At 54.0% G+C, this 12,617-nt stretch overlaps 1 long non-coding RNA gene across 1 annotated transcript; it reads right to left on the bottom strand.

Moving 5' to 3' along the window:
• Window positions 1-4,733: 4,733 nt before the first annotated feature.
• LOC135977891 (uncharacterized) lies at window positions 4,734-8,369 on the bottom strand. Its single transcript, XR_010595328.1, has 3 exons — window positions 7,748-8,369; window positions 7,524-7,615; window positions 4,734-7,136 (listed from the first exon to the last, which is right to left on the bottom strand). It is a non-coding gene; the product is annotated as an uncharacterized LOC135977891 (long non-coding RNA).
• Between the last annotated feature and the right edge of the window lie 4,248 nt (window positions 8,370-12,617).

Consider the following 12,617-nt stretch of genomic DNA (forward strand, 5'->3'; position numbering starts at 1 on the left):
TTCCTGCCACGGCTCCGTGTTTGATGTGGCTCTCGGGAGGTCAGTGAGAATGTTTGCATTCCCATGAGTCACCCTGTGGCTCGAGCAATACAGAATAGGTGTGTTTTCCCCACAGAGAAGTAAGCAGAGGTGTGGATCATTTATCCTGTTACCTCTGCATGGGGCAGAGAAAATTAAAGCTCTCCAAGTGTTTCAGGCTTTTATCTACACATGACCAGGAGGAGGAACAGGAGCAGGCCGTGATGTCAGAGAATGCCAATGTGTAGGAGTATCTGCGGGCACCTGAGGATTTGTTTTTGCAAGACCTTTTAACTCATGATTGTTTACCTCTTCATCAAATGTCACTCAGATTTGGTCTGATTTCCCCCTGGCCAACTATGAATCTTCCAGCCTGCACTGCTTGGAATGCAGGAGCTGGAGGTCCTTTGTGTCAATACTGAGCCAGTGGGGCTAGGGGGCGCTCTGCTGCTGGACCACCTGCCGGAGGAGCCGTAAAACTGAGATCCCAATCAGGGGTCGTTGCTGAAGATCCCACACCACTTTTTGCCAGAATTGGGGGGTTACCCCCACTCTCCTGGCTAAATTTCTAGGTAGGAGATGAATCAAGGGTGGGCAAAGCAGAAGATGAGATAGAGAACAAGGGAGGGAGGAAACAGGTGGGACCAGAGAACGAGGAACAAAGATGGAGGGAGAGAGACTCGCAAGGAAGAGGAACAGATAGAATGACCCACAGGGCAGGGGAAAGGGTGATTTGTGATGAAGACAGAATGATAAAATGGAGCAAGAAAACAGAATGGGCAGAGCTGGGGGACGTCGCTTGTAGGTGTTTCTTCTTGAGAGAAGGTGGCTTGTGCTGCAGGTAGGGTTGCCAAGCCTCCAGGATTGGCTTGATGTCTCCATGAATTCAAGATTAATCTTTAATTAAGGATTATGTCATGTTATGAAACCTTCAGGAATACGTCCAACCTAAATTGGCAACCCACGAGGAGGACGTACCTTTCCCCCTGCCAAGGGTTAGACGCAGAGGCAGTAGGGCCAACACCCCATGTTAAAAAATCATGTCATGTCCCCCCAAATCATGAGGTTAATAAATCAATAAATGATTTGCTCTCTGGTTTTTGAGCCTTTGGAGTTCACATTTTCAAATATTTACCCACAGCCATAAAATCTAGAGCGACTCACTTGAAAGAAAGGAAGAAGAAAGCTGAGATTCTCCTTCAAAATGCCCGGCTGAGTTTTCGAAAGGAAAGGCTGAACTTGCTCCACTGTGAGCCAACAGGCACCACTTGGAACTCCAACCATTGATCAGACTACAGCAGGCCCCCCGGCTTTGCCCCCTGCCCCCGAAAGTCAGCGTTAGGGCTGCTGACTTTCTAATCACACAAAACCGAACACCCCTGCCCTAACCCTTCTCCAAGGCACGTTCCATTGCCACCCCATCACCGAGGCCCTGCCCCGCCCCGTCTCCGAGGCCCCACCCCCGCTCACTCCATTCCCCCCGCCCTCTGTCGCTCGCTCTCCCCCACCCTCACTCCACTCCTTCATTTTCACCGGGCTGGGGCAGGTGGTTGGGGAGTGGGAGGGGGTGAGGGCTTCGGCTGGGGGTGTGGGCTCTGGGGTGGGGCCAGGGATGAGAGGTTCGGAGTGTGGGAGGGGTCTGGGCTGAGGCAGAGGGTTGGGGTGTGGGAGGGGACATGGGCTTTGGGGTGGGGGTGCAGGTTCTGGACTGGGGCCAGAAATGAGGGGTTCCGGGTGTGGGAGGTGGATCCAGGCTGGGGCAGAGAGTTGGGGTGCGGGAGGAGGTTAGGGCTCCAGCTGGGGGTGTGGGCTCTGGGGTGGGGCTGGGGATGACGGGTGGGGGAAGGGGTTCAGTGCTGGGGCAGGCAGTTGGAATGCGGTGGGGGGAGGTGAGGGCTCCGGCCTGGGGTGCGGGCTCTGGGGTGGGGCTGGGGATGAGGGGCTTGGGGTGCAGGGGAGGCTCAGGGCTGGGGTAGGGTGTTGGGGGGGTGCAGACTCTGGGAGGGAATCATAGAGTCATAGAATATCAGGGTTGGAAGAGACCTCAGGAGGTCATCTAGTCCAACCCCCTGCTCAAAGCAGGACCAATCCCCAAGCTTGGGTGCAGGAGGGGGCTCAGAGCTGGGTCAGGGGGTTGGGGTGCAGGAGGGGTTTTGGAGTGCGGGCTCCGGGTGGTGTTTACCTCAGCCGGTTCCAGGGAAAGGGCGACATGTCCCTTGGCTCCTAGGCGGAGGCGCAGTCAGGCAGCTCTGCACGCTGTCTCCACCCAGGCAATGGGAGATGCGGAGCCAGCCCTCGGGGTGGGGGCTGTGCATGGGGCTGCGGCCGTCCCTCCATCTAGGAGCCGAGGGATATGTCGCTGCTTGCGGGGAGACGCGCGGAGCCAGGTAGGGAGCCTGCCAGCCCCACGCCAACCGGACTTTTGACAGCCCAGTCAGCAGTGCTGACCGGAGCCGCCAGGGTCCCTTTTCGAGCGGGTGTTCCGGTCGAAAACCGGACACCTGGCAACCCTAGCCAGGATGCTTGCAGCCAGCAAGATTCCTCTACTATTAAAGGTGCAGTGCCCAGAAAAGAGAAGGCCGACATCTCAGTCACATGGCTACACGCGGCCTAGTGCACAGTGAGGAAAGTTGGCCGCACACACTTGGAAATCAGCAGCAGCTTTATTATGCAACAAACAACACAATGCCGTGTTAACTCTGGCCCGTACTTCTGTGACGCTTGGAAAGGCTCCTATGAGAGGGGAAAAAAACACAAAAAAAGCAATGATCTTCAGCTATATATTGATCTTCCAAACTCTCTGTTTCTAGCCATCCAGCTTGCATCTAAACACTCGACACTCATATTAAAACAACCATCGTTTCCACCTGAAAGGACCACGTTTCCTGCCCCTCTAGGGTTACAGGGGTGTACCCAGGGCCGGCACAACCCATTAGGCAACCTAGGCGGTTGCCTTGGGCGCTAACATTTGGGGGGCGGCGACCGCGGCGGCCGGATCTTCGGCTGCCCCCGTTGTCGTTGGTATTTCGGGGGCGGGACCTTCTGCCGCCTGTCGGGGGCGGCATTTCGGGGGCGGGACCTTCCGCCAACTAGGGCAGCAAAAACGCTGGCGGCGCTCCTGGGTGTACCTTGAGCTGTAGTGCACGGCCTGTGTCTGTGCTTACCTCGCTAGTCCTGGAACAGCTCCTCGGGAAACAGCACCTCAGCCCTTCTGGCCTGGAATAGGAAGAGGAAGGATTAATCATTCAAACACATAACAGCCCATGTCACCGTGGGGCTGAAGGGCTCCTGCTACTCAGACTGCATCAATGGGCACAGAGACCGGACATAATCTGATTCGCTGCAAAGGAACCTAAGAGGAGAAAAACGTAGGGGAGGCAGGTATCAGGGGGTAGCCGTGTTAGTCTGTATCTACAAAAACAACAAGGAGTCTGGTGGCACCTTAAAGACTAACAGATTTATTTGGGCATAAGCTTTCGTGAGTAAAAACCTGAGTTGCATCCGAAGAAGTGAGGTTTTTACTCACGAAAGCTTATGCCCAAATAAATCTGTTAGTCTTTAAGGTGCCACCAGACTCCTTGTTGTTTTTGTAGGGGAGGCAGAGCATCAGCGCCACCCTGTGGTGAGTGGCTTACATGACTAGTTTCTGCCTTACTTTTTTGGAAGAACAATACAAAGTCCTAACTAAGGGGGAACTGTTTCCTTGCAGTGAGCCCAGGACGAATTCCCACCAGAGGGGCTGCTGCTGGGCTAGGGTGTTAACTTGGACCCTGCCTTCCTTTGCAATCCCCAAGCCTCTTCAAGCGCAGTCAATTAGGACTCCAGGAACAGAGGTGGTTGCTTTGGGTAGGTCTACATTTGGGGCTATTTTGACCCTGCTAGCACGGGTGTAACAGCAGTGTAGACGGTGAGGCCTGGCTAAGGCAAGTAAAGGGACACTTGAACCCTATGGCTACGCACCCTACATGCCCATGCAGGGCCTCTCGTGTCTACGCTGCTATATTTAGTAGGGTAGAGTCCTGCCCCTTCCCCGCTGCCAGAGCCTTTCCCCACAGCAGTGAAAGATTCCAGTGGGGAAAGGCTCTGGGGGGGGGGGGGCAGTGCGGAATGGCACCGGCAGCTCCCCAAGCTGAGCCTGGCTGCCCTCCCTACCACAGCCTTTCATGTGTAGCTACACGCACCCTACGTGCGGACGTAAATGTAGACAAGGCGTTTGTGTAATAAAGGACAGCGCAGGATGGAAGAGGGACAGGGTCAGGATTTAAGGATCATGGAAGCTTTTTTTTTTGTTGGCTGCTGTATGGAGATGGCTGCTGTGTTCGTAAAGGGACCCCTGTACTACAGAAATAGCTCAGGGTCTGGGACAGAGTGTCACATTTTTCCTTGTCCTTCTGCACCTCAAAACTTTTTTTTTAAAAGGCTACTAGTCAAATCCTGCAGTTGGGAACCCAGTGTGCAGTGCACACAGCCTAGCTACACACCAGGGGTTATTGTAATCAGCGACTGCCCCAAGCCACATCATTCAGCTCTGGCTCCGGATCCAGATCTCAGCGTCCCCAAGTCCACCAGTGCTGGGTTTGGGGTTTCCAGTCTGAGCCCATCTCTCACTGCCATGATCATTTCAAAGCCTCAGCCAACACACTCCAGTGTCCTGAGTCACTGATGCTGCAGGGCTAAAGATCCTCAGCTGGTGGGAATTTGCAGAGCTCCATTGCCGTCCATAGCGCTAAGCCAATTTGCACCATCCGAGGAGCTGGTTCTTGGAGCCTGGTACTGACTAGTGAAGGACTAGCTATAGCCATTAGCAGACTGAATCAAAACTTGAGTTCCACCCAGTCTAGGACCCCATCTCTGACAGCAGCCAGCACCCGATGGTTCAGAGGAAGCTGTCAGAATCTCACAGAAGCAGCTGTGGAAGAATCTGTCTCCCAGATGGGCTTTCTACAGATCTCTAATAGGCCTCTGTCCTTATTCTCCCCCAAAGCGGAGTGACGTTACCACAGGAAGGAACAAAGGTACCTGTTCTAAATAGAGTTCAGCCTGAGAATTAGTCTGAATCCAATATGCTGACAGGCTGAAAAAAAATGAAGGGCCCAGCCGGCTCTGTAGTGCTCTGCGCTTTCCCAGCCAGCCAGGTCCTTCCTGAAGCCGTTGTTCAGAAAATAGGGATCTCCTCAGAATCGCCCTGGGCTCATGTGTGCATGGTGGCTGGGGTGGGAGACTCAGTGGGGACAAGAGCCAGAGTCAGTCCAGAGCGACTGTAGGAGAACTACGCTGCGAGCTGGACTGTTCCCGTGCCAGGCAAACCTGCTTTCATGGTTAGCGTGGTCTTGCCTCCAGCTTTCCTGTCTTACTTTTAAGCAATTGTCCTGGCCTCCTGAGAATGTGAATAACTCCCATAGGCTCGCTGATCACCGTGACCACACTCCCCCGGAGCCTTCTCCTTGCTGTCAGCTCCCTCACTCCCTGCCCATAACTCTCCTCCCACAGTCCAGGGACCAGTTATTTTGCACTTTGCTGTATTTTGTCTACAGTCTCCTCTGTAAATGTGTGTGTGTGTGTGGGAGGGTGGGGGGAGGGGTGAGGGTGGGGGTGGGGGAGGGGTGAGAATTGCCATATGAAAGGTGGCGAGGAGAGAGCTTGTCTCTAACTCTACAGAGCTTTGATCTCCTTGCTGTGATTCACACCCTTACTGCTGCGTAATAGAGGTGAAGGAGGCATGGCCCAGTCTAGTGGCACTAGCCCATTTCAGTCATGAGGACAGAGGTTGCTGTGCTCTGGGTTTATCCTGCCAGCCTGGGGCTGGCCAATCACTGTACTGTTATGTAATAAGGGTCCCCTGTGGAACGCATAATGAGCTAGTCAGGGTCAAAGGTTATTTGGTCCGTCCTCAGCCATGAATTTTAGCAGGCGGATGCTGCTCCTCCCTCTTTTCTCCTCTTTGTGGAATTTGGCGGTGCCCAGCAGTTCGTGTGTTGGGGGATCAACAAGGAAAAAAGAAGTTTAGCAACAGCAGAGAAAGGGGAACCCTGGATTAGCTTTATTCCAGCTCAATCATCACACTATTAATGACGGAAATGGTCTCTGCTCTGTCCTTTGTAGGGCTCAAAGAACACATTCTCTTCTCCATGGGCCTGGGCCAAAGCCCATTAAAGACAACAGAGAGACTGACTTCCGTGAGCTTTGTTTGGATCAGGCTACTATGAACAAAGAGGGGTTGGACTCATTCCTGCGTCTCTAGGCTTAGCCTATAACCATCTCACTGTCCACTATTTCCTTTGACTGACGGGCTGGTCTCACCCTCACTCAGATCCCGGACTAAGGAACTGGATCTGGGGAGTTTGTACCCAATATCCCCCACCTCCTCCCTCTTTACATCTGAGGGTCTCTCTGATGAGTCCTTGCTGAGGACTGTCAAGTCATATTGCCCTGGCCTGATCTTCTTTGACTAACCACCAGGAAATACGGGCTTCCAGGGCTCCATCTGTGTCTTTGCATTAACCAAGTGTATCTTCCTGCCTCATTTAACTACCAGGCTCCTCTGATCAGCGAAGCAGCAGAAAAGCTTCCTGACTCAGGATACAGAGTAACTCTGCTGCTCAGTGCAGCATCTGCCAACCTGCCAGCCTTGAGGCCCAGCCTGTGATATGGTTCTGCAGATCCTAGGCTCAGTGCAGATCCTGGCAGCTGCGTGGGAATGTGCCTGAAAGCCGCTTTTGTGCACCACCCCCACCAACTTGGAAGCCATCTGGTCACTGGGCCAGCCCCCAGCATAAAGCAGAGAAGCCTCGGGGATGCCGCAGCCATGCCCCCTCTCCCTTGGGAACACCTCCCTCTCCTGAGGCTGGGAGGAGGGTGGTGTTGGAGCCATTACAACAGGCCGATGGCGCCCATTACAGAAGAGGATGATCACACAGTGGATGACCAAAGCACACAGTACAAATTAGACCCCATTGGTGCCATGACAGGGCCTCTGCGTCCCCATTGCCATCTCCTTGACCCACACCCTGGGACCTCTGCTTCCTCACTGCACTAACCTAAGGATATTACTTACGTTCACGTACCAAGTCCAGGCCTTCTGATCTGGGTCTGTCTGCCGGCGTGCTGGACAGTGCGCCCTAGGGAATCAACACAACGGCTCTCCTGTCAATGCTTACATTCTCCAGGGCGAACTTTCAGAGGTTCAGCCTCTCAACAAAGAGAGCAGTTTTCAAGACGTCTCACGGGAAATCAAATGCAGTCACAATCTGGGAAATTACCGAGGGACTGATGGCCAAATGCTGCACTATTTCCACTGTTCCAGAGGGATTTCCTCAGAAGTATCTGGATGATTATGGTTTCAACACAATCCCTGCCTTTTACATAAACCCCAGGCCAGCCCACTTACAGGTCAAGAAATGAGGATGCAAGGTGCCCCAGACATACATATGGGGCACTGCCAGTTGTGAGAATATGGGACTGAGCAACGCTCTGCAATCTCAGTTCAACAAGTCAACAAAACTTACCTCAGCAAAGAAGGCAACTGAGGTGAGCGTGTGCTTCTTCCTGCCCCACTTGGGCCTTGGGCCTGAAATCCTTCCCTCTCTCATGTGGGGCTCTGCAACATAAATACCCATGAGTAACAGGGACAGCAAGCTCTACAGAGCAAATCTGTACGGCAGATGGTAGAAAGAATAGCTTATACTATCTATCTATCTGTCTATCTATCATTACATGTTAATTCACTTACAGCATCTAGGCCTCCCCATTGTAGCTGAATGGTTCACAGTCAGAAGCTGGGATGTATCTGTTGAGGGGCTGGATTGTAGGATGAGAGTCCATGCATAGGCTCAGGCCAATGTCTTCCTATGTCACTGTCCAAAGTCTGGCACTAACATTCATATTCAGGCATCTAGACGAGTGGACTGATTTTCAGAGGAGCTGAACAGCCACGGCTTCGGCAGATTCGAGTGAGAAGTTCTTGGTATTCAGCATTTGAGAAAGGTCAGGCCATTTATTTAGGTGCCTGAGTGTGGCACTGCAGCCGCTGCTATGGGTCGTTTACAATGAATACGGAATCAACATCATCTCGGCACGACAACCAAGTTCAGGATCTAATCGAGCTGTATCCTCTCTGTACTGCTGTACGGTTGCGAAACATTGGGACTGCACCACTCAGAGTGGGCAAAGCTGGAGGCTTTCCACATAAAATGCCAACGTTGTATATTGGGCATAGAGTGGAAGGACTTCATTTGTAAAGCAGATGTTTATGGTCGCTCCGGTCTACAGACTACTGGGGCCATTGTCCGCAGATGGCATTTTATGCTTTTCAGACATGTCGCGAGTATGCCACAAGACCAGGCCTGCACAACATACGGCCCGCGGGCCGCATGCGGCGTGTGGGGGCTCACTGTGCGGCCCGCGGGGGGATTCTAAACCCCACGCACACAAAGTCCCGAGGCTGGCGTGGCGGCGCTTCCTGGGGCAGCTCCTGGTGGCGTGCCTGCCCGCCGACAGGAGCCAGCAATGCGGGACACGGGCACGGGGATGGAGCCCTCGTGCGCCGCCGCGCCTCCACCCGCCCCCCCCCACCGACCCCAAGCGGGACACGGAGCCCGCGCGCGTTGCTGCCCCTCCCCACTGCCCCAAGCGGGACACGGGCACGGAGCGCTCGCTCCCCCCCCCCCCAGCGGGACACAGGGCTCAGCCACCGCCCCCGTCCTGAGCGCTTTTTGGCCCACCCCCCCCGGGACTCCTGCCCCATCCAACCCCCCGCGTTCCTTGATGCCCACCCCGGGACCCCTGCCCCATCCACCCCCTTCCCTGTCCCCTGACTGCCCTCCGCTGCCCCATCCAACTCCTCTCCTGATTCCCCATCCAAACACCCCTTCTCCCTGTCCCCTGACCACCCTTGGAACCCCTGCCCCTGACTGCCTCCCACCACCCCATCCAACCCCTGCTCCTTCCTGACTGCCCCCCGGGACCCTTGCCCCCATTCAATCCCCCTGTTCCCTGCCATCTGACCGCCCCGACGCCTATCCACCCCCCCACCTCCCTGAACTCCCCTGCCCTCTATCCAACATCCCGTCCCTGCTCCCTTACCGCGCTGCCTGGAGGTGGCTGGCGGTGCTACAGCCGCGCCGCTCGGCTGGAGCCAGGCCACACTGCCACTGCGCAGTGCCTGGAGCACCGAGTCAGTCTGAGCTTGCAGCCCCCCCGCTTCCCGTGAATCAGCTGTTCGCGCAGGAAGCCTGGGAGGGCTGAGAAGCAAGCAGCGGCTTCGCGCTCAGGCCCAGGGAGGCGGAGCGGAGGTGAGCTGGGGCGGGGAGCGGTTCCCCTGCGCGCCCCTCCCCCCGGGTTACCTGCTGTGGTGCGGACGGCTCCCCCCACCCCAGCTCACCTCCGCTCCGTCTCCGCCTCCCTGGGCTTGAGCGCGAAGCCGCCACTTGCTTCTCTGCCCTCCCAGGCTTCCCGCGCGAGCAGCTGATCGCGGGAAGCGGGGGGGGAGGGGGAGAAGCGGGGCAGAGTGTTCAGAGGCGGAGGCGGAGCGGAGGTGAGCTGGGGCCGGGGAGCGGGGTGGAGAGCTGGAGCACCCATGGGGTCGGCTCCTAAGGCGCCATTTTTGGATAATGTGCTCAGGGGGAGCAGCCGCTCCCTCTGCTCCCCCCCCAGCTACGGTCCTGGTCACTTCAACTTACCGGTTGTTAAATTTAGAAGCCCTTTTAGAACCGGTCCCGCGCAGGACAACTGGTTCTAAAAGGGCTTCTAAATTTAACAACCGGTTCCCGTGAACCGGCTCCCGCTCACCACTGGAGACTCCCCTTGCTGCTCTCACCCTAGGAGCCAGAGACCTCCCAGCAGGGCTGGTGAGTGCGGCCAGGGAAGGGGGAAGGGTGTGGTGGAGTGAGTGTCTAGGAGGTGTGGAAGCAGAGAAAGAACTGACAGGAAGGGGATGCAATGCATGACAGTTAGTTAGCAAGAGTTAGGCTAACTGTAACCCTAATAACGCGAGATTTGTAGAAGCGAGGAATGTGTGAGGCAAGTGGGAAAGAACTGTGTGAGAAGTTGCTGCGACCTTGTGTAGATAATATGGAATGTAGACTAAGAGTCTACATTAGTGAGCAAAACAAGATATCAGAATGACCTATGTATAAACAAAATGCAACTGTTGCTCATTATTGTCTGTAACAAAAGGTATAAATGCTTGCTGTAATTGTTTATCTGTTGAGAGACCTGCTTAGCTCTCTCCCTCTGCGCAATTGTGAGAGTTAATAAAGCATCTGACTTGCTATACCTAAACAAATAGTGAGAACTCTGTTTTTCTCCGACAATTTGGGGGCTCGTCCGGGATGGCAACGCCCGCAGAGGCACCGGCAGCTGCTACGGATCGTTCCCCTTTGAACCCCATGGCGCCACAATAGAGGTAGGAGACCTTTTGAAATCTCTATTGGGGTGTCGGAGGAGGACTGTCCGTGGGGCCGTCTGTCCCTGTTGGGCTCACGCCATCCGAACTTATTGACTGTGCAGCAAGGTCAGATGCTGAGCGGCTTAGGGGAATTGTTGCCGCCCCCTGTATGCATATGCGAGGTGCATAGGTATGCACCGGTGTTGAGGGGTTGTTACCGCCTCAGGAGGGGTTTTTACCGCCTCGAGTGATGCATCGAGGTACTTGGGAATAGTACCTGGAGGTACTTGGGAATAGTACCCGGAATAAGGCCTTGGTGTGTGTGTGTGTGTGTGTGTGTGTGTGTGTACACCAGTGTGAATTGAGTGTTACCGGAAGACGCCCAGAGTACTCTGCGAAGCCTTTTGGCTCGTGACCAGAAATACTCTAACGCAAGCCCGGTAACTAGAGGATCTTTTAGGAGATCCGACCCACGGTGGGCTAACTCGGCCTGGCATCGTCCGGCGAGGAGGCTACCTGGGTCTAGGAGTGTGTGAACCCATCTTCCCTCCCCTTTTCCTCTCCGTGTGAGCCACTGACAGTCTGATCATCTCACTGGATGCAACAGAGTAAGCGGCGCCGTCTCTCTGAGACTAGCCGACGCTCTTTGCTGAAGGGAGGTGTAGGAGGGTCGTGGCCATCCTTGTTAGTCTCTCCTGTGTGAATACCCTGTAGGGAGAGATCCTTAGTTTATGTGCCGCTAGCGCGGACAGGGCATCCTCCTCCCTGTGTGTGTGATTGGAAAATGGGTGGGGGACAGTCTAAGGATTCCCTCTCACCCACTAAGGGTACCCCAGCTTATTTCATGTACGTACATTATGGTACTAAAACCTGCAGGTATTTAGAGAATTGGAATCATTACACGCGTGAAAATTCGTCTAAACAATGCCCACTAGAAGCTACCTTCAATCTAGATAAGATCATACATCTCAGAGGAGCTTTTAATCACAAAAAAAGCCTCTGACACACAATGGGAGCAATTTGTCTATTGAGGAAAGGAACGGGTTAATTTGAAATTCAGCTTGGTCCAGAGATAAAGAGAAAGTTAATCTGCGTTCAAGGTCAAGAATCAATGCAGACCAGGCTAAGTACAAAGAAAAACTGCTTTCGGCCCCAGCTGACTGTGAAAAAATATAGACATAGTCAAACCAAAGGCAATACAAGTTACAGTGCTGAGATTACATTTGCAAAGCTTAACTGTCCAGTGAGATCCAACAGTCTGCCTTTGCGACCCTGGAGCCGGCGTGGTTTGGGGACGCTGAAGAAGCCACAGGCAGACGGCCTTTACTGGAATCACTGAAAAGACGCCCCAGGAGACCTCAGGGTGTAAAAGAACTGCCCTCCCAAGAGAGGAAGCAAGTTGGAGATTGCACAGCACCTTCTCTGAACATTATACACAGACGTGGCCAGTCTGGACGTACGTGTGTGAGTATGAAAGTGTGCCTACTCTCAGCTGCAGTAAGTCTGAGAACCGGAGAGGGATTTAGCATTCCTCTTTCCACCCCGGCTGACCGGGAAGGGTGTCAGGTGGATCTACCCCAGTCGTAGCAGGACTGGGCAATAGAGAAGTTGGAGAAAAGAGAAGAGTTGTGTACTTGATAACTAGAATTGAGCAATTAAGAGCATAGATCATGAACCAGGCAGCAACTCAAACCTACGCCCAGGGCAAGTTGCAAGCCTTGAGACAGGACTTCCAGGCAGAAAAGGAAGCACTGGCTAAGCAAGTACCGGTCCTTCAGGGACTTGTCAGAATTTAACCATTTGTGTTTGCATATGCTGTAAGAGCAGTGTGTTTGCCACAAGAGAAAATTGAATAGTTAAACGCCAATGGGTCATGCGTTTTGCCCAAGTGGCAAGCCTCACGAGGGAGGACTCGGGTAGCCTTGTGAGTAAGAATGTTTAAGAGAAGAGACCAGGAAGGGTGGGGGCTAGTTGAGAAGCCCACCCTCCTATCTAAATTGGTAGTGAAAAAGCTGGTGCCCATGGAAGGGACGGTTCAGCGAGAAAAGCAGGATCGGGCCCAAGCGGGCAGGCAATAGATAGAGAGATTGGAGAACAGGTTGGAAACTTTGAGGGCATAGTGGAAGGAAAGGAGTAAGTAATTATAAGCATGGGGATTTCAAATCCCCAGGATAATAATTGAAACGGTAAAATGTGTGTAAGACAGAGTCTTTGT

The sequence above is a fragment of the Chrysemys picta genome, unplaced genomic scaffold (assembly GCF_011386835.1).
Source record: "Chrysemys picta bellii isolate R12L10 unplaced genomic scaffold, ASM1138683v2 scaf64, whole genome shotgun sequence".
NCBI lineage: Eukaryota > Metazoa > Chordata > Testudines > Emydidae > Chrysemys > Chrysemys picta.